Genomic DNA, 20,489 nt, shown 5'->3' with positions numbered 1-20,489 from the left:
GCTACCATTGCTCATTCTTCGTGTTCTGGTAAGACATAATAAGGGTTAATTTGATCTGCTTGGTCATCAAGGGCTACTGGAACCTGTGTGCATCTGTGTGTGTGTGAGAGAGAGAAGGAGGCAAAACAAATAACCAGGACAAATTTCATGCAGAGCCCCTGATTTGGCAGTGTGTGTCTATTGCCTGAACATGCAGGAGTTTAGGAGGCTTTGCATTTGAGACTGGAAAACTGATGTCAGATTTCAGCAGATTTCCAGGTGCTTACAGATGTCCAGAAGTGTTTCTAGAATTCCTTAAGAAGGATAAGACTACTCTGACTTTGGGAATGTGGCCCTCTGAGTTAATCTGCCAGTTTTGCTGCTTAAACACTTTAGGAATCTCATGCAGTTTTATGAGCTGGTGTGCAGGTGGCTGCCTTTCAGAGATCAGCTTAGCCCGTCCCACTTCTCTGTCCTGTTCTGTCTATAAACTTCAACTTCCAGCTTTCTCAGAGCTGGCATTCCTCATTCAGTGCTTTATTTCAATTCAATGGGGGCCCATCTATCTTTCCACTGTTTTAAAATCACTTTCTTCATTCTGCAATGCCTTAAAATACAGGATAGTGAGTTCACAAAGATGTAGTTAAGACTAGAAGTTGAAGGAAGAGAAATATCATTCTTATAAGAACATCCACACTTCTTCCAGGCTTACTTCTTTACTAAAGTTATTCAAATTTCCTAAAGAGTAATTATTTTCAAATGTTTGTTCACAGAATTTCAGGTTCCATGGAATTTTTCTGCAAGGAAGTATATAAAGAATAACCATTTTTGATGATTGTTAAACCATAGTTTTCAGTAACATTGGAAACAACTCTCACTAGGCTTAAATTTACTAGAAAATATTTATGGTGCCTACAGATTAGTAGAAAAGCATGAAAATCATCACAATAAACTATGTGTTTTTCAGAAGTGATTATGATCAGTGAGTTGGTGTGTCCCATTTTGTCAAGGATCTGTGTAAAAAGGTTCCACAACAAATGCACAGGAAAAGTGGTTCCCAAAGGCAGTGGCTTGGTGTTCGTGCACCACATGGCTGAAATGTGAGTTTGCACAGCAACACATGAGCACTGCATGTCACACACAGTCAAAATGGACTCTGCACCATTCAGCAGACCCCTCTTTGTTTTGTTAAATCTTAGTTATAAATACACTTAATGTAACATTACATCCTCATGAGCTGTTTGCAGAGCATTCCAAATAGGATCTCGGCTGGTTTTGATGACTTTTAAAGTGAAATATGATAAGAAAAGGAGAGAAGATTCCATATCCTTACTATGGTGTAACTGTGCATGACAGACTTTCATTTAAGGCTGCAAAAAATGTCATCTATACCAGCACTTTTAAAATGGTCAGAGTATTGGGGGGCCTTCTATGGACCGATTAATTACTCAGATGCCAAGTGACAGAAAGTGACAGGATTGATGGATGTCTGACCAATATTACATCTTACAACTTTTCTGATTACCACTGCAGGAAGCTGAAGACAGAGGATTTGAGAATGAGAGGCATGAAGGTTTCTCTTTGTAGGACCTCTCTGCTGGCACAGAATGGTTTCTACCACAAACTTGCTGAGATTCTTACTTGTTAAGAGCCATATCTGCTTGTAAGCAGGACATTCTCAGAAGTGAAATCACAGATGCCTTAGAGTGCCCTGGGTTATTCATAGGATATTCTCACACCATGTGAGTTTTTTTGAGATTTCGTTCTTCTAAAATACTTTGTTGGCTCTATCCACTGTAGTATAAAACTTTTCACCACACATTATTCCACAAAAAAGTATTCAAGTTTTTTTTTTTTTATTTCAGGGCAGTGTTTCAGATAACCCTCTTCCAAATATCAATCTTTTGCAACTCTATTTAGTTTATTTCCAGCTATATTTTCTGTGTAATCTTATGTTTCTTTGGATGATACTGAGAAGACAAAAGCAGTAGTTGATGGAAAGGACAAGATATGTTGTTTTTTAAAACTTTTTCCACCTAATTTTTCAGACATGAGATAAAAATATCATCTGCAATATTAATGCTGGAAAAACTATTTCTTTTCTTAAAAAATGAAGATGCTTATTTCATCAGATGTCAGCCAGCCTTTTTTTCCAGTTGTGCACAGTCCCCCTTCTGAAGGTTTTAGTCCTATTTGGAATTTCTTTTAAACCAATCAGGGCATTGGAAACATTTTACTGAACAAAACTTTATTATCAGTGTTTAAAAACAAAGCAAACAATCTTCTAATTTTCTAGTAGCCTTGGAAGCTGTGGAGAAAACTGGAATGCCTCCCTCAGTAGCTCTTTGCTGTGTTTGAGGGCAGGCAGCAAATCCTGAGGGCAAACTGGGAATGAAGGGAAGCAGGGAAGAAAGGACTGAGGCAAGCAGGGAGATGTTCCCAGCGCGGCGTTGGTGGTATAGTGGTGAGCATAGCTGCCTTCCAAGCAGTTGACCCGGGTTCGATTCCCGGCCAACGCAGCTTCATTTTGACGCCGTTCCGAGCGGGGTGAGGAGGTGCTGCCATCCCTCAATCCCGTCCATCCTCAGGGATGCGAGCGCCGGGAAGAGCAGAGGGAGTTTGGGGTACGGCCGGGTGGGGAGAGCAGGACTGGGGGTATGGGTGGGAATGCCACGGGGAAAAAAAGCCAGCAAAGATGTCTCCTTCAGAATGAGAGAAGGGGGTGACGGTGGCTTTATTGCGCACAGGAATTGTCCACAGGTGAAAGCAGCTTCCTTTGTGCTGGTGAGAGTGTCGGTCACTTCTGGAGCAGTGGCGGTGTCTAGGACTGGCCTCAGTACTGGAGATTAACGGGAATTGTGGAGAAAGAAGTCTATACAAGGATGGTTGGAGGGCGTGGCAGTTCTGATCTGAAGAAATAAGAGAGGGCAAAGAAGGGGAAACTTATTAATAGGAGAAAATATCTGAAGGCAGGGTGCGAATGGAATGGAGCCAGGCTTTGCACAGGGGTGCCCAGTGGCAGGACAAAAGGGAAAGGGCAGAGACATGTTGGAAGGTGCCCTCTGAACTTCAAGAAGCACTTTTTCATTTTGGTGGCTGAGCACTAGTGCAGGTTGCCCAGAGGGAAGGTTGTGGAGTCTCCTCCCTGGAGATTTTAAAAAGCTATTTGGATATGGTCGTGGACAACTAAGTGTTCCTGCTTCAGCATCAGGGTCGAGCAGATGGCATCCAGAGGTCCCTTACAACCTCAGCCCTTCTGTGCATCAAGCCAAGCAGTCCAGCCAAGGTGAGAGCTGAGGGCAGAGGAGCACACAAGGTGTTTGTGATTTCTTCAGGAAGGGGAACAGCACCAGGAGGGAGTTGATGCAAGGCAGCCAGGGAACCAGGGAAGGTGTGTCACTCCAGCACTGCTAGAGCAGTGCATACAAGCTGTGATTCACCACAGAGACAGCAGCTGGTGCCTTCTGATGATAGAGCAGAGTCTAGAGTCAAGCACCTCCCAGGAAGACTCGCTGTCTGTGCCCAGTCAGGTCTCTGAGAGGGCCAGCCAGTTCTGGTGATGCAATTAATCACTGTCAATCCCATGGCTCAGAATCTTGTTATACTTGAAATCTGACTCTTGACAACTCTTTCAGAGAAAATGTTCCATCTCAAAGCAATTTTGAAATAATTTCATTATGTTTCCAAAAGCTGTTTATATGATGATTGCAGACAGGACCTACTTACATGGTGGGCTGCGGTGAATGGAAGAAAATGCAATTATAATGAATGTTCACCTCTTTTGTTTCAGAGTCCCTTTTAATTTTATTCCTCACAAAGGAGAAAATGCACTCATAGGTTTATAGAAATCAAAAGAAGGAAAGGGCTAAAGGTGCTGAGCTAGCCCAATGAGAATTTCTAGCCATTTGCACTTCACAGCTGACTAAGAATGTGTAATGACTAGAGTTTCTAGGATGAGTGGAGAATAGGAGATACAGACTGTGAAAATGCAGTTAAAATAGACCAGGTAGATTTACAAAAGATTGATATTGGGATGAGGACGAAACCTTCTAGAAGAGAAGAGGTTCTGGAAGCAGTGATTGGGTGGGAGACAAGGGACTGAAATTTAAACCAGAGGAGTTTTACCTTCCCAGATTCTTTAGTAACTTTGTTACTAAACTACTAAAATTAAGCTAATGGGTCGAAATGATTAATTGCCCTACTTGAATCATATTAGAATTCTACAGGGAAAAAAACCAAAAAAAACCAAAAAAACAAATCAAACTTGTTTATATAAGCCTTGAACCAACTGGAGGGAAAACCCTCACATGAAAGCCTAGAAAATGCTCCAAAAGGAGCTGCTGAACCACCAGGGATGCTCCATTTCAGGGCAAAGCCAGAGGCTGGATGGAGCAAGCAAGGCATCACACCCTGTAGTACATGGGTTACTCAAGGTCTACTAACAGCCACTCCTATCAACTTCAGGCTTTAGACTGAGCTCTCAGGTGACAGGTGAAAAAGGAGACAACAACAATATAAAACTGCAGGAGGGATTTGGATTCAGTGTCCTACACATCCACAAAATATAAGTCAATACTCTATGTACTTGCTCTTGTAGCAGTTCTCATACGTCACTGTGCTTGCAAGATGTGTTTCTTACAGTTTCTTATATCTGTAGTAAGTGGAAATACAAAACTGGGTATTTTCTCATGACATAAAGGCAGTAACTTTGCTGAAAACCTGTAAGCTATGAGATGCTTCTGGATTTTTAAATTTTTACTGCACAGGAGGGCAGTGGCATGTTTTTTTGTTCAGCTCTACTTTGACACCTCAGCTGGAATTGTGCAAAGTCTTGAGATGCCCTTGTAGTGGGCACAGTGGCAGCATTCTATGCTAGCAATACTCAATTGTAGGGTCTCACAGCGCATTAGCAATGAGCTGTGATGCAGCTTTGCAATCAGCTCCCAGGAAAGGTACAGTGCCGTTTTAGAAGAAGGATGAAAACCTCATTCACACACAACTTCATTCATAGAATTGTGTATTAGAACCAGAGTATCACAGAATGGCCTGGGTTGGAAGAGACCTTAAAGATCTTCTGGGTCCAACTCCCTGTTGTGGATGGAACTCCCCTTCACCTGATTGTTCCAAGTCCCATCCAACTTGGTCTTGAACACTTTCAGGGATGCAGCAGCCATAATTTCTCTGGGCAACCTGTTCCAGTGCCTCACCACCCTCACACTAAAGAATTTTTTCAATATCTAAACTACAACCACTCTCAGTTTGAAACCACTCCCCATTGTCATGTCACGGTACGCCCTTGTAAATATCCCTCCCTGTCTTTCATGTAGTTATTTGTCTTTGATTCATTCCTTTTTTTTGAGTAGAGGGAAAGAATTTACCTATTGCTATTATGGATGGCTTAAAAACAGAAGGGAGAACTTACTCATTGCAGTAGCACATTATCTAAATATCAATAATAAATTCTCTACAAAATTTGCAGCACTCTTCTTGAAAAAAAAAAAGAAGAAACAAAAGTCCTCGAGCTTTCCATCCACAATAATCTGAGATTTGATATTTTAAATATCAAGCATTAAACTTAAACATCAAACTATCAAATATTAAAACTTGTTTAAAAGAACATCACAATTGTTTAAACAGTTAATAAGCTGACTGATATAATTCTGCTGCATTCTTCAGCTCTAGTTCTGTGTATTCACATTTTGACATTTGTCTTACAATTAATTTTTATAATTTTAGAGAATAAAGCAGATACATAAATTTAGTGTTTGCTGCACACTGAATGAAGTAAGTTTAAAAATATTGAGGATTCTGCACTTTTACATTCTTGGTGCTCAAAGGAAAGAGGAAGGAAGGAAGGAAGTGTCAGAAGGAAGTGTCAGAAGGAAGTGTCGGAAGGAAGTGTCGGAAGGAAGTGTCGGAAGGAAGGAAGTGTCGGAAGGAAGTGTCGGAAGGAAGTGTCGGAAGGAAGGAAGTGTCAGAAGGAAGTGTCGGAAGGAAGTGTCGGAAGGAAGGAAGGAAGGAAGGAAGGAAGGAAGGAAGGAAGGAAGGAAGGAAGTGTCGGAAGGAAGGAAGTGTCGGAAGGAAGGAAGTGTCGGAAGGAAGGAAGGAAGTGTCGGAAGGAAGGAAGGAAGGAAGGAAGGAAGTGTCGGAAGGAAGGAAGGAAGGAAGGAAGGAAGGAAGGAAGGAAGGAAGGAAGGAAGGAAGGAAGGGGAGAGAGAGAGAGAGAAAGGAGAGACACATATTTACACTCTCATGCCTTTCTGAGTGCATGATTTGACTAACATAGCCATAGCAGTCTTTCTGAAAAATGGATAATAACACAGCATACTTTTTTCCATTTCTTTTCTTCATCTCCTCAAAACAGACTCAGGTAGTTTTTATGCTCTAGCAAATTTTTGGACTATCCAGAAGGAAAACTATACTTCCAAGAATCTTATGAAAATTCCATTAACACACATCTTGGCCTGAGACTTCTTTGAACATCAAAGTAAGCTACAAGTTAATTCACTGGCATCCAGCTGCATTTGGTGCTATGCTCATCATAGTGAGGAGGCCTTTTTCAGTTTCCATCTTTCACTGCTTATGTCAAACAGTTTACAGAGAGGCAATATAAATTCAGACAGAGTGCTAGGAATGCCATCAATGAGTTTGGGAGTTTACATTGTGTTTGTGTGAGGTCACTGCATGTTGTCTTCAATGATCAATGGCCTGGTGAATGCTTTTAAAGCCAGGGGCTACCCTCAGTGTCTTCAGTTACTCCATGTTAGGTTATGTTTTATGAGAAGGGCTCAGGCAATTCTTCTCTTGCATTTTTTTATAATGGATTTGTGACTGTTCAGTGTTTTTTTGCGGCATTTCCCTGTATTCCTAACAAGAAGTCAGGTGACCAGTAAGATAAATGATATTTAACCTAGAGGTGACAGATGTAGCAGAGGTGAAAAGGTTATATCTATTAATAAACAAAGTTTGAAAGCCTTTTAGCACCATCTTTCACATCACTCTTATCTGACCTTTTGCACAAGATGACTTTCACAGGGTTATTACATTGAGTAGGGGAAAAAACCAACTATTTTTGTGTTTTATCTTTTTTTTAATTAAAAAAATTAATCATTAAGAATTTCAAGTTGTCTTCCTGAATGAATGAATGAATGAACGAATGAAGTGCTGGTGGTACTGCAGATGAAAACTGGATGAAAAACTTGGATTTCTCACTTGGATGAGAAACTATGGTAGGTTTATTTTGGTCTCAGTGGGTGCTGACATTTTAACCCACTTATCTCTGATTTATTCAATCCTTGACAGTCCCAAAAAGTGATGCATTTTGCCTGAAGGCTCTGTAGGTTAGGCAAGTTGACATGTGCTTTTTCTTTCTGTTAAAGGGGGTAATCTCCTCTGCAGTCCAGTGAGTGAAACAGGGGGAAATAGAAAAGGAAAATGTTCATGAAAAGGATTTTTTTTCCAAATTCCTTGTGTTTATTGTATAAAATAACCCTTGGAATTTACTTCATATAAATGCTTCATATAAATGCAGCCTCAAAAGATTAATGTCTACATGATCAATAGTAATCCACAGGTTGTTAAAAATAAAATTTATAGCATTGTAAAGCTAAAAATAGTTTGGGATATTCTTGAATAATTGGGTTTTTTTAACTTCTATGCTAATAAAAATGCTCAGAGCATACATAGATAGACTGTATATGGCTTAAGATCAGGTGCAAATACATTTTATAATTCCACACTTAGACAACTTCCAATACACCTCATAGACCTCTAAGATCATCAAGTCCAAGCTTTGTTCCAATACCACCATGTCAACACAACCATATCAAGAAGTGCCATATCTGCTTGGCTTTGATAGGTTTGACTTGTTCTGGGTTCCAGAGATAGTGCCCTTCCCACTTCCTAGGAAGCCTGTTGCAATACTTAGCCACCTTTTAAATATTTTTTTTTCCTAATATCCTCCTTAAATCTCCCCTGACACAACTTCCACATTAGTGTACTTCTTTTTCATCTGAGGCTGTCAAACTACTTCAGAGCTATTAAAGTTAAATGACATAGTCTGTTTTCCAACAGCACAAGGGCAAAACTGACGGTTGATGCACCCCATTAATTTAGAAGCCTAGGGCCTGATCCAAGCCTCCTTCAAGTCAAACACACAGATACTGACTATTGGAAATTGGCTGACACCAGTAGCTGCAAGCAAAACCAAAACAGGAAATTCTGCTCTCTCTGTTCTGCAGGCTCAGCAAACCCTCATATGGATCCCCCATTTATCCCAGAAAATAATGTTTTTTCTCTCTTGATAAATAAACACACTCATATGTTTAGATGGTTTTCCAGAGAATTAATACCTCTTCCATTATTTTATCTACATTTCTATCAGATGCTTCACAACAGTTCAAGTATAACAACCAGCCTAGTGCTCTTTCCAGGCCTGTACTGAGTCTTCAAACTGCAAAGAAAATGAAACATGAAATCAGGATTTATGTGACCTGGATGACATATGATCATTTTTTTTTAGATTAAAACAACCCAGCCTAAACCCACAGTGTGCTTAATTGTTTCATATTCCCACTCACCACTGCTTTGTGGCATTTATTTCTCTGACACTTCAGACTGTCCCAAAGCAAACATTGCATTAATCCTTAGATTCTTTGCTCATTCTCTTATCTGTTCATTAGAACTGAGGCTTTTCTGTGCTCACACAAGAAGACTAGGATCATAAATAATGCCATTGTCAAACCATTCTCATTTCTCTTTGAGAATTCTTGATAATTTAAAAAAACCTTGAACACAATGACCCTTAGTAGCTGACTTTGGAAGGCAGCACTGGAAAGCTGCCACAAAGGGCAGCATGTTCTGTCATCAGCAATTTCTTACTTCCAGAATCTGAGCTTTAGGTGTACAGCACAATTTTAAAAGAAGTTTCTGTAATTTCCTTATATTAATAAATAATTTCATATTATTACAGTTTCACTTGAGAAAAAACTGTTGATGACTAAAGCTTGTACACTGCAGGTATTAATGAGCACTAAGGTCTCTTCTCTTTGGAAATTCAATAGGAAATGAAAAGGCAGGTTTTTTAAAAGAAATTATATTTATTAGCAAGGAAAAAACCCATGTTGGATTAGGTGCTTCTACATCTCCTATTACCATAAAGTTAGAGCAACTTGAAGTTTTTAGTGTTTTTTGTGAAGTAGTCAAGAACAGTCCTTCCCAATTTTGCATATGGGTGAAAAAAGGCAATGGAGCTGCATTTTGTGTCTCTAAGGCATAAAAGAAGCCAACCAACTGCCTCAGGAAAATCTGTGACACAGCAGCTACTTGAATCCAGATTTTCTAATGGTCTGACCAGTGGGCTGTTCTTCCCATCCTGCAATTGGAAAAGTTATTTTAAAACTGCAAATATACCTTTTGGTGCCTCAGAATAGTTTCCTCTCAGCAACTTCTACCAGCAGCTTGTATTCTGGTGCCTCTCACCATTATCTTAATTTCTCCCTGTGGCTTTGTAGACAACTCCCTCCACTTCTTTCATTCTACCCATTCCACTTGGAATCTGGGCCCACGCTCCCCAGCCTGCTTTTCAGTGCTGGGAGGAGGAAAGGACACATCATTAGTGCTCAATGGTTTTCTCAGCAGGTAATCCTAGCCAGACAAATTAGTCCATTTTTAAAGCCCTAGGTCAGAGGGTTTTACTTTGTGGACAGTGGGAGGGTCTGAGTTTCTGTGCAGTGAAGACAAGTCCTTAGAGAATGCCTCAGCACAGGCAGTGCTTTTTGCTGGCAATTAGAGCCAATTTGGTGTAAAATTATAGGTCTTGTGTCTTTGAACGAGTATGCTGAAACAGTTATCTCCAACAATTTTGTGGTACAGACATACAATCACAACAAAGCCCTGTGAATCCATGAGAGATTTCCATGGGGAATCAGGGTTAGAAACATCCAGCCCCTGGCACTCTAATTAGCCATAGTTTGTTTTGCTGACTGCAGTCTTTAAAGTCTCCAGTTATCCCTCATACATGGTAGAACTGGTGGACCATTAGGGTCACAGTGCTCCTGTGATGTGTGACCCAGTCTGGATTCTGGTGGTTTCATGCCAGAGAGGATTGTCCTGCCTGCCTGGGCCTGGTCATTTGGGTGCCACCACAGTGCCCCACTGTGCTGCTGGCGAGGGGCTGAGGTGACACGATGAAAAGGGGAGATATTCCTTCTCTGTGCTCCTTTCCATTTCCCATGGTGTGAGGCCTTGATCCCATTTCTGTCCTTCTGAAACCCTTACTCATGGCATTATAACATTAAAAATCACCTGGGAGACTCCGTGGCATAGCTTGACCAAAGAAGGGTTAAAAAAAGTTAGTAGCATGGCATTAGGCAAGCCTGAAAAATCTGTCCAAAAAATCTGGATAAACACCTAGGTCGATTAGACCTCACTAAGCTTTGTCCTGCCAAAGCTGACTGGCTGCAGTTTTTGGCTGGGTAATTTAAAATCATATCACGTATGGATACACTATACTGCTTTCACAGGAGGGTAACCTTAGCCATAGTTTAACTCAAGTGTTATGTGTTGTGAATCTCTCCAGATAACTCAGTCTGACCACCAGTGTGGAACAACTTTTCGTTCAGAGACTTTTGTTTTACATTCCATATTAAGTTTACTTAATATAGATTACCAGATACTCCAGAGAGAATCAGCTGCCATCACTGTTTAGTTTTTTCTCTGCAGAAATTAAATTAAATAACATATCTAAATCCTTAAAGCAAAGCGGCAGTGTCTGTTCTGGCTCCATTTTCACTTGTACAGCATTTTTTTTTAGGAGAAGAAACCTCTTCATGCTTTCTCAGGAATTCACTAAAGATTAGTTTAGATTCACTAACAAGGGAGCCTGGTGGAAACTCCATAATGTTCCAATTTTCCAGTTCTTCACCACAGATGTATTTTCTACCTATGGCAATTACATGCATCAGGATGGATCATAAAATGGTATTCACTAAATTTAATTTACAGTCTCTTGTATGGTTCCAAGTTAACTTTTGATTTTGATGGAGAAAGACATAGCCTTAAAACCATCAAACTCTGTTAAATAAAAGCCAACTACTCCTTTTTTTTTTTTTTTAAAGCAAATTTATCTTCTCACTCTGAAATATGAATTGAATCTTTGTGGAGTCAGCAATGCCAGGATTTCAGTGGTGCACTGAACTAAATAAGGCCATAAAAATGTGTCATCATTTTTGCACCTCATGAAAATGAGTTTAGCCAGGTCTCCTCCTAAACTTGTGCATAATAACCAGAGACATTTCACCAGAGATATCCAGATACAGTAGCTTCAGAAGAGGATTAATGTACCTTTAAACTATCTCAGTTTTTACTGGCTCACATATTTAAAGGAACCCAAGATTTCTTGGCTGAAATGAAAACTCTCTCAGAACACAATTATACTGTACTGGACCCATAAACTGCATGCCCACTCTTCCCTAGGCCTCCTGAAAACTGCTTCCTGCAGTGTCTGTTTAAGATGCACAGATATGTAATATTAATCAATTTTATTCTGGGAACTTATTTACCTTAATTCTTACATGAGGCTTCTGGATCTTTTTTTTTAATTAATCCATGGATTTAAGGGTGGACCTCTGTCAAATTTTTCACTGTAGAGCATCCTGAATAGTGGCTAAAAAATTATTGTCCATATGTAAGATCAATGTTTGGAATGCATGAATACACTTTAATTGGTTTTCAAGTGATCAGCATGGAAGACTGATGGGCTTTTACACATACCCTGGAAAAAAAGAGAGTTTGGAGATTTCTGCAGCAGCTGGAAAGAGCAGCAGCATGTGCCCAGCCATTTCTGGAGCCAAAAAGCAAAATTTCTGTGCAGCAGAGTCTAAAAATCTTTGGTTGAAATACCCTTAGCGACCTCTGCCAAATGAGTGAGTAAACTCAATCAAGCTAGGTAATGGCAGATTTTGCACCCTAGAATGCACTGTAATATTCCTCAATTTTGGCAAATAAGTGGATTAACATTTTGCTCAGCAAATGGTAGAAATAAGTGAATTCAGTGGGACCATCAAGGCTCTGGTACATGTGATACTTGCCTTCTGCCTTCATGGATAAAGTCACCTATGGCCAATAAAACATTCTCAATCATTCTCAATTAGCCAGCACAAAGGTAGCCTGTGGCATCAGATATAAATTTATTTATTAGTCATAAAAGCCACAGGGTGTGATATGAAGGTGCCCAAAAATGACTTAAGATGTTGGCTGTTTCTGCTGTGAGGCAGATTCTTTAGGTGCCTGCCTTTGATGTAAAACTGATCTGTGCTTTTCCCAAACTGTTTGGAAAGAGAAAAGAAACAAAGTAGCTATTTCACTTTCTAAAAAATATGGATATCTAATTATTGTTTTTTCAATGGTGAACTAAATTTTGATTTTGGAAGGAAAGGATATGTTTGAAAACATGATGTACTATTTGTTTTAGATCTTCAGTGGGTTTGTATATGTGCTGATCCACGGAGTTCAGCTGAGTGGCATAGACTTTGTAAGAACCAGCACTTCAATTTTAAACCAGCAGCAAAAACCTGCCTGCTCTCTAAATTTATAAATTATTGACACAGAATCAGTGAGACTGCAACAGCTAATTGGCCCCTCTGGTCAATTCTCAATGGTCCAGAGAAGTTCATTGGTTTCAGATAAAGGTTTTTAGCTGAGCTGTAGGCTGAAATATTCCCAGAGTTTGAACAAGTTCATGCTCTTTGTTTGCTTTTTAAATAGCATATATCAAGGCCAAGTCTTGGGAAGGAACAATGAGGTCGAGATATGTCCTTGGTAAGGAAAAATGTGAGATTTGGAACTGACCTTTAACATGGATTTAGTCTTGAAATACTGTATCTTAAAAAGCAGAAGCAGAATTTCAACGTTTGTGGTTGTAGATCTAGGAATTTATCTATGAAGTTAAGAGCGTACATACTTAGAACTATCCAGCTTGTGTTTTTGTGTCAGTTGTTTTATTATTTCTGTAAAAGGTCCTAATATCACACTATTGTTGTTCTTAAACAATTTACAATGATCTCTCTTTTAAATCCAGGAATAAAGTTTTTTTTGCCATCAAAATTTTAAGTTTTATCTGGGGAACATTTCAGAAAATATCAATTCAAATTGGCCAAATATTTCCTCACATGAAGCAACTTAAAAATAAAATTATGAACCAAGTCTTTCTCTTACATAATGGAGGTGTGAAATTTTGATTTCTGTTACCAGGGAAACCTATAGGTTATATATAGGTGTGCTGTTTTCATAAAATAAGCAAGTCATCTCAGTTCTGTAGTGTGTATGTGGGAAGAACTGAGCACTTCTAAATGGGATCCACAGAGGTGATGCACTAAGGGGGTCCTGGTTCTAAGTACAGAGGAAAGTGGGAAATCTTGCACCCAGCACCCTGAGGAGGATCAGGCTCTCATCACTGGGCCACCTTCACCTTGTTGAGAGTCAAGTAGAGGGGCTGCCTCTAAGAGTCACCTTTAGCAGCTTCAGCTAAGCTCATCACTTTTAAAGCTGAAGACTGTTAGACACCATCTTCCACTAAAGACACAGATTGCTGCAGAAAGACTGCTTACAGGCAAGAAATATGATTTCTGTAATAACTTTTAATAACTTTCCTAGAACTGACTCTATAGCTCTTCAAATTGAAAACATACAGTCATTACAAAAAAAATCTACTTCAAAGAAGGATAAAGAAATATATATTAATGCACTAGGAAAAGTTTGGTCAGTCTAGAAAGTCTAACCTTCTTATTAGAAGTTATGAACAGTTATAAATATTTCAGAAGCCAAATACTAGACATTCTCAGAAGACCCTGGTAAAGCAATTCCATATTTACTGTTTATAATCTTTCTCTGACATCAGTAGGAATATGCACAGCTGTAAGCAGATACACTACTGAATGGACTGTCATAGTTGACTTAAAATGAATGAGGAGCATGATGGCTGCTTTGCAGAGAGGAGAAGCAAAATAGTGAAAATAGGGATTAATATATGGCTTGATTATTATATAATAATGAAATTATTAAGCAAAAAAAAGCCTATTTTATCCACTTTACAGGATTTTGGTAGTGTGTATGTTATTCTCAAGGCTGCAGTTTTGATAATATGGGTATTCCCAGTCCTTTCTGTCACTGTGCAATATGTTGTCCAGGCTTGGAGTTTCGGGTAGTCTCTTTGCAAGGACATGCTTCTCCAGTGGCTTGGCAGAATCAGAGAACCTCTCTGCTCCTGACATGTTGTTCTTCCATCTCACCCATATTGTACCAGCACTTCCACAGGAATGTCAGGTCCGAAGGCCAGGCCAATAAGCAGGGAACTTTCTAGGAGAAACTGCATCTGGTAATTTCATTGATGTCATGACACGCAATGAGCCAAAACAGTGAGAGTTCTTACATGCTAACATTATGGAAACTGGGTTTTATTTTTATTTTGAAGCTGGCAGATAAGATCCGAAGCCAATATCACAAATATTTTAATTTAAAAAAGAACCAGTTCTTTTAAGCAATAAGCTATTACCTGACCACGTGCCAAATTGGGTTAAATGCATTCTGCCAACCTAAATCCCTTTGGCAGTTTCAGGTGCTCTAGTTACTTTTGCTACTCTTTGCTTCTCCTTCTGGGGCCAGAGTCTACCACTGAATGTGCATGTTTCCACTGACTTGTGTCCAAGGGCAGATTTTGGCTGCTGGAAATGGTTGTGCACTGTAGTGCTACTGGCCCTGAACCGATTCCTTCCATCCAAGGGGTAGCTGCATTCCACTGAAATGATGATCCTTTTATTCATACAGGGTGTTTGGAAAAGGAGTAGGGAAAAGGAATAGAGAGCAAAGAATAATAGAGGTTTGAATTATGAAGCCTGCAGAGAACATTTGACTGTAATAGGGTCCTATTGACCTTTCTAAAATTGAGAGGCTGTGGCGCTTTTAAAAACTGCTGACATTTGCAGTCTTCAGAATTTGGACAGTCATAACCCACAATTACGGGCATACTAAGGACCTCCTTATGAAGACAAATTCTTGATGAGACGCAGATGTTTCTCGGGACCATACCCATGTTAAAAAAAAAAATTCAAGCAACTGAATTGGTGTTCTTCAAGGCATCTTTAGGGTTTTGGTGTTTCTAATTAAAGTGAGGCTGCAGACAGAACAAACGAGACAGCAAGCTTATTAACCTTGCATAGCATGCTTATAACATATTTTCCTGTTTCACTTGTAATGCGTGCTTTCTTGTATGTTTTTAAAAGGGCAGAAGATTCTTACACATTAAGTTATATATATTTTAATGAAGATGAGGGCCCACCTTTCTCTCACAGCTGTAGAAAGTTAGTAATCCTAAAACAACATAAAGTTTTGTAGCATAAACCCAGATTGAGCATAGATGGGCTTGATGTGATATAAAAACAAATAAAAGGTGAGAATGCAATGATTTGTTACCAGGAAGCTGAAAAATGGAAGGGGATTAGATAGCAGGTGGTGGTGGGTGTAGATGCAGGCAATGTGAGAGTGCTGCAGCACCATCTGTTCACGCTGTTCTCACACCATTAGCTGGGAGTTTCTGTTGCAGACCTCTGAGCATCTGGCTGTGCTGCTGGGGCTGCAGCCTCCCCTCCTTTGCAGGGGAGAGTGTTTGCTTTCTCTTGGAACCTTTTTGCTCTCTTTCTTCATACATTCCGTGCTCCCATCTCTGGCCTTTAAAATGCCCATGAACCAAAACACATGAACAATTCATGCAAAACCTGTGCCTGCTAAGGAGAGTGGAATGGATAGCAGCAAATACAAGCATGGCCTATGCTTTGTTCTTATTAAAACCGTGTGGGGATTGATCCATGACCTGATGTAATGGTCCATCTTCTGTTTGCAATTGACCCTGTTGATAGATATGGGAGCAACAGCAAACTGTCAGGGCTGAGACTTCAGTGGGCTGGAGCTGCACAGCCAAAACGCAGAGGTGTTGCTTGTCTTAGGGAGGTCACACAAGCATGATATTCACCTGGGAATCCATTATTTTCTTTCCTATGGTATACTCCAAATATTTGGGTTTTTAAATCATAATCATGATAATAACAATAATAACAATAACAACAATAACATACGTCTTTAAGAAGTTTAAATATTTGCAGCGTTCAAAAATTCTTGTAATTGCCTTATTTAGAAATACACAATTTACAGATATTAAGGCACCTTTATTTCTTTTAAACCTTCACTATTTCCTTAGCAGTGGCACTCAGCTTGTCTCCTGATCTCCATGCAGTTTCCTGTAAAGGGTATATATTACCATAACCTTTGAAATGGAGTGGAAACCAGGAGTTTATTTCCAGACCTGGATCCAAAGTAAAGTCCTATTTGGGAGCTAAAAAATGTTTCAGTGTTGAAACATTTCTTTGATAGCTAGGAAAAGCTTTTCCATACTTTTGTGATTTAAAAATACCTGCTTGTCTCCAATTTGGCCATTCTATAAACAGCATTGCCTCTTAGTGACATCTGCTGGAAGAGATAGCATTGAAACATGTTCAGGTTTTCTCCACGCCTGCTACCTGCCAGCATTTTAGCTCCTAAGGGAAAAAAAAACCAACTCACTCTGTATTCCAGAGAAATATCTGGCCAGTTCTGCTTTGAACTTTTCCTTATCCCACAGGACAACTGTTCTTCACCTTCTTCTTGTCCTGACATAAAGGGAATGACCCATATGCCAACATGACAAGGATCCAGAAAGTTATAAAAGCTCCATTGTAAGGCTAAATCCTTAACAGGGATTAGAGCAGTTTGCACGAAGGAAAAGAGAGGAAGTGCATTAGAGCAGGAAGTCATTAAAATAACGAATCACTTGGCAGAACCCAGTTTTTTTCTATAGGGTTTATACATTTTTTTGCAAGCAGATTTATATTTTTAAGATTGTCAATTTAAGCTGCATCCTCCACGTAGCTTTTCTTCTGCTACTTCTGGCCAAGAAAACCAGCTGGAGGAGATTAGTAATGAACTAAAATGGGAATATTTCTCTTTTTTTTCTTCCTGGAACTCTTATGATGTGCATCTCTTTACTCCTTTGTTTTGGCTCTTGTAGCTGTAACTCTATCATTGAGTGTTTTGATATATCTTGTACTTATTGTTGACTAGAACATGCATGTTACTATATAAACCTAGAGACTGAATTGTTTCAAAAGTATATCTGGGCATATGTGACTAAGATTGTGTAGTCAAAAAAAGAGGATGAAGGTTTTTTCAAGCTTTGTGATTGGTCTACATTTTCATGGAAACAGTAGAATAGACTGATCTCTGTGTAAATCAGTGAGAAGATAGAGTTTCACTAGAGGAAGTCAGGAATTTTATTTCAAGAAATAACAAGTCATCATCTTTGTTTTTTCCCCCCACTTTGTCAGGTTTGTTTGGGACAAACAGCAGTTTGGAGCAGATATCCAGATCTCCAACTCTGCTGGCTGATGTTAGGTGACGTGAGTAACCCCTCAATGACTACAAGAACTAACAGCTTAAAGCATACATACAAATTTTCAGGAAAGGCAATATTTGCAAGTGAAACAACTGTTTACTAGATTTTTTTCTATATCTGGGAAAAATGAACCAACTTTTGAATATGCAGACTTTCCTCAAGTCTGAAGTACATGCAAGTTCCCAGACTGACCTGTATCTCTTTGCATTTGCTGCCTAGGGCATCTCCTGCTCTTTATGTATGGATTCTTGGAACTCATCACCTTTTGGAAGTGAAAGCCAATATTTGCCACCCCCTGCTTGTTATCACCTGACCTGGAAAGATGCATTCCTTGGGGTTTTATGCTCTATTTTTTTTTAACATCTCCAGATGAACAGTTGAACAGTTAATGTGAATCTGAACAGTTTGTTCACAGATAAAACTTTTTTATGCATTACTAATCAAATCTATCATCGATGTAATCCTCTAGACTGCACTGGCATTGTGTTAAGTTGATTACATCCAGGTACTTCATCTGGAAGTTGAAAAAATAAAGCATGTCACCATCTCACTTGGATAATTTGCACTGTGATTATAGGATGTTTAACCCCCAGAAAAAGGAAGTAATTGCAGTAGGAAAAGGAATTGGATTTCAGTTATATATACATCATAGCAAATGAAATGTGTAATTAAACAGATTCATTTTTTTGACAATATAATTTGAACCTTTGTATACAGTTTCCTGACCCTTAGTCCAAAACTAAATTCCCTCTCACCAATTACCAGTGTTCAACTGTTCCTGAATACTCCTATTGTCAAAGCTTTGTGCTGTTGTTCTGTGTGGGGTTACTTTGCCCTGAAATAGTCAAGGCTGAAACAAGACTCCCAGGATTTTCTTCTTGGTTGGTGGGGGTGAATAAATCCCTGCAGAGTGTGATTCAGTCCATCGCAGGCAAGTGCAAGCAGTGAAGTGACACACCTCTGGATGTGCCTTGGCTGTGTGGGGAGTCTAAGGGGATTAAATTTAGACACTTAAAATTAGGTGAGAGGGTATTCCCAGTGCTCTCTCATAGTAGCTGGCCCTTTCAGTGTCCAATAGACAGTACATTCACAGTCACTTTGTGCAGATTCCAGTTTGTGAATGCACTGTATTTTTACCCCAGGGTGTGGCTATACTGTTATTAAGTGATTTAAACACCGTGGGGTTTAGTTGCCAAACACATACCCCAGATCTCAAACAAAGTTTATGCTGGAATTCACTTCCTACATTTTTGTTCCCCTCAGTATCTAAGCTACTGAGGTTTCAATGACACCTGACTGCAGAGCAGACTTATGTAAAGGCAGTGCTGTGTATCACTAAATGCCTGCTCTGTCCATCAGCAGCACATCTGCTGTAAACTCTTCATGGAAGACCTGCCCAAGTCCTTTTTGCAACTATTGTAATCTGGAAAGATAAGAATATTCAGAAGTTAGTGTAAAAGAAGCCTAAATTATGGTATTACTTTTTTATTACTTTTCATTATAGATATTTTAATGTAAATCTTAGTCAATCTCTTTTTGTTTTCTCTTCCTGAGGCACTGGACACTCAGATAATACTTTGTACTGCTTTATTTTTGTTACTGAAAGTGACTATTAAGCATGAAGTGTATATGCTATACATTCAAAACAAATACAATGCATAATTTTTTCTTTATAATATTTCAATTAAAATATAATTATTTCCTTCAAAAATGTCTGGTTTTAACTCCCTGTAGGTTGCCCTCTCAGGGTTACTTTTCTTTACCTTTAAAATAAAATATAAGAATATTAGTTATTTTTTATTCTTTTAAAAATTGATGTTGCAGATATTGATAATTTCTCACCTTACTGATTAATTCCCATTAGAATTACTGATATGTTTTTAAGTTGACTGCAGCGCTGTACTGACTACTCTAAACACTTTGTACTTCTTCAATCATAGTTGAATTAATTTACCAAGCAGGAAATCCAGAAATCAGCCACTAGGATTGTATAACAGAAGACTTCCATATTTTCATGTACAAACTTTCCCTGGTTTTCAGTGTGGACACAGCTTTTCTATAGGAAATCAGTAACTTGGCATCCTTGGCAGGAAGCCATACAAGTCCATTTTGTGCAGGTGACAGTGTTTCTAGAAGGATATAATTCTCAAAGTATCATCTGGCACACTGAGCAGGACATTAAAATCAGCTCTTTTTTGGAAAAAGTGTTTCCTTTGTTATTTTTTTCCCCTGAGCCTTTGAAATAATAAAACATGTCTTTTGTAGGATTTAAAATACTTGCACTTCCTTTGAAACCTAGCTTTCTTCTTTTACATCCTCACTACCAAGGCAAACGCTGAAGATCTCCCTGGGTATCACTAATGTAATTATTAGAGTTTCAAGAAAGTGCCTTACAATTCATGTCAGTGAAGGTGTGGCTCTGTTTCTATTGAAATTCAGGTAATATTTCCCATTCATTCAATAGAAGGAGGATCAAACTTTACAGTTACAGTAACTTTGTGGAGTGTGAAGAGCATCTGCTTTTTTTCTAAACTATTTTCTAAAGGTCCAAGATCAGTTCAGTTGCAACACTTGAACAACAAAATTTGCAGATTATGGTATAAAAGGCAGATATTACCATAGATGATTTTCCTTGATTTGCATCCTTCTCTCTCAACAATATAATTTAGAATTTCTTATGAAACAGGAAACAAAAATGATAAGGACATCCACATTTCATTTGCTTGGGTTGTCATGTTTTGGATGAGAGCCAAAGCTCAAAAGTGGGGAAAATAACTGGCTGGCATTTTATTAAACAATATATAGCCTCCTCTTTCAATTTCAAAAGAACTACAGGATTGTGTTTCCTTTGTTTTTTCTTAATATCTCCTATTAAAGGGGACAATATCAACGACAGGAAATCTGACTTTCTATGGGATTAAATGATTTTTAGTTGTCCATTTCCTTCAGATACATGCAGAAGCTTTTCTCAGTTGCTCTCTCCTGGCAAACCTGTTTTTCCACTTTTCTCTTTGCATTGTAATCCAGCAGT

The 20,489-nt window shown here is 39.0% G+C and overlaps 1 non-coding gene across 1 annotated transcript; it reads left to right on the top strand.

Annotated features, from left to right (window-relative positions):
* Nucleotides 1–2,426: 2,426 nt before the first annotated feature.
* Nucleotides 2,427–2,498, top strand: TRNAG-UCC (transfer RNA glycine (anticodon UCC)). Its single transcript has one exon. It is a non-coding gene; the product is annotated as a tRNA-Gly (tRNA).
* The last annotated feature ends 17,991 nt before the right edge of the window (nt 2,499–20,489 follow it).

Source organism: Ammospiza caudacuta, chromosome 1 (genome assembly GCF_027887145.1).
Source record: "Ammospiza caudacuta isolate bAmmCau1 chromosome 1, bAmmCau1.pri, whole genome shotgun sequence".
In the NCBI taxonomy this organism is placed as follows: Eukaryota; Metazoa; Chordata; class Aves; order Passeriformes; family Passerellidae; genus Ammospiza; species Ammospiza caudacuta.
Note: the sequence above shows the minus strand (reverse complement) of the source record. Positions and strands in the feature narration are given on the sequence as shown.